Genomic DNA, 2,500 nt, shown 5'->3' on the forward strand with positions numbered 1-2,500 from the left:
AAATTAATGGTGAATATGTTAATTAAATAACAAATAAACTTGTATCCATTAGATCTTTCTGATTTCAAACTTAATAATAATATTATATACATATATGTGCGTGTGTGTGTGTGTGTAGGTAGGTATATACTCATACACAGGCACACACACACACATCTATGTGTGTGTCTGTGTGTGTGTGTGCGCGCGCGCGTGCTCACGCGCTTGTGTGTAAGCAGTGAAGAACAAGAAAAAAGCAAATTTATTTTGTAAAATATAAATATATTTTCTGACTCAGAGAATGGTAATTGTTAATTAAGAAGGACGTAAACCTATATTTCTGCATTCCACCCAAAACAGGTTCCAAAAACAAATAAAAAACAATTGTAAACACAATGGTTGTTTTGTCAGTTTGGTCAGTCAAACTTCTTGCAATCATATGCCCATTTGCTCTGAGATGACTCTTAAAAAAAATCAGCTGATGACATATATATCTTTCTACAAACATGCTCACATACATGCATTTCTATACACATGTATATATATACATTATATATATATATACATTATATATATATATACATTATACATATATATACATTATACGTACATGCTTATATATATATATATATACATATATTAATAGGTTCACACACTATATCCTTCCTTACAGGAATACTTCAAATAATCAAAAACAGAAGAGAACACCCCCTCCACACACACATATATAGTACATCTATACACATACATACACGTGCACACACACTAATACATGTGCACAGGCATACATACATGCATGCCACCTAGGTAGGCAAGGAAAACAGTGCCTACCCTGAAAATGATAGATCAATGGTAACATTTTCCATTTATGGCAAAATATACAAAGAATTCAATAAAATTACGAAGGTTACTCTGATTAATATGCATAAAATGCAAAACATTTTATTCTTTTGTAGATTAGGTAAGCATAATTTGCCCCTACCTTTTAATCTCAGTATTAAAGCTATGCATAGTACTGCTGTAGTACCTGTGCTGTGTCCATTCCTACAACAATGTTTTCTTTACGTGCTATAAAGGCAGAAGTAAATCTGCCTCCAACTCTGCTGTGCACCTGTATTTTGCTTATTTCTTTTCTGTTTTACTACATAAACGTCAACAACTGCCTACCCTGAGTAATTACTGACTGCACAGGCCTATATATATATATATATATATATATATATATATATATACTTTATTTAAAAGCAGCAGAAATATAACAAAAAGCTGTTACTCGGAGTTTCACGTTCCCGTTCATCGGACAGTTTTGTTAGAAATGGGAAAGAAATAATTTCTTTCCCATTTCTAACAAAACTGTCTGATGAACGGGAACAGTTTTTTGTTATATTTCTGCTGCTTTTAAATAAGGCATATTACTCTACCTCTGGTATTTGAGTACTCTTTTTTCCACCTTGTTGTACATTTATGTGCTTACTCCAGTATATATATATATATATATATATATATATGGTAAATATGTGAAGGCTAGAGGTTAGAACATCAGGCTCACAGTCATGAGCTAGTAAGTTCGATTCTCTAACAGGGCTGTGCATTGTGTTCACGAGCAAGGCACTTCATTCCACGTTGCTCCAGTTTACTCGCGTGGAGAAATGAGATGTGATGTCACTGGTGCCAAGCTGTATCAGCCCTTTTGCCTTTTGCTCAGCTAACATCAGTGGTGTGGGAGAGAGTGGTGTGGGCTGATATGCATGGATGACTGCTGGTCTTCCATAAAACAACCTTGCCCAGACTTGTACCTCGGAGGGGAACTTTGTAAGTCTAATCCTATGATTATTCATGACTGAAAGGTGTCCTTATACATATATATATATATATATACACACACACATCATATACATAGTTATATATAACCGTGGCCTTGTGGTAAGAAGTTTCCTTATAAACGCGCTTGTACTCATACACACATAACCTATATACATACGTCAATAAGTAGGCACACACAGATGCAGGCACACATATATACACACCAAAATACATGGCGTCAATAACAAGGAAAGATTACTCCAAGATATTTGACAGGATTTATCTCCCTTTTACATGCCTCTGAACAAGGCATTAAATGGGTCCTTTCACCTAAGCTCCTTAATATTGATCAAAGCATATATCGATGCCGTTTCTTCCTAGTCAAGTTTTTGGAATATAAATTGCCAAGGTGCAGAATTCAAGGTAAGCTGTGACACCTTAATACAGTAGACAAGGTGGTCGTGGTTGGCATACCGGTTAATGGGAAAGCTTTGTTTGATCATTATTGACCTGTAGCTAAACTACTACTGCAGCAAAGTTGCAAGTTAGTTTTTCAGTTTGAAAAGCTGTTTTTAAGTGTGACCCATTAAGATCGAAAAAAAAAAAACACAAAAAAACACCTGAAGTCAACTTTACCTTTCAAATTTGCAGATTCATGAAAGAACGTTCTCGTTAAGTATAGATTAGTTCACATTACTCAATTTGATTATTTTATACA

The sequence above is a fragment of the Octopus bimaculoides genome, chromosome 22, assembly GCF_046866305.1.
Source record: "Octopus bimaculoides isolate indiv1 chromosome 22, ASM4686630v1, whole genome shotgun sequence".
In the NCBI taxonomy this organism is placed as follows: domain Eukaryota; kingdom Metazoa; phylum Mollusca; class Cephalopoda; order Octopoda; family Octopodidae; genus Octopus; species Octopus bimaculoides.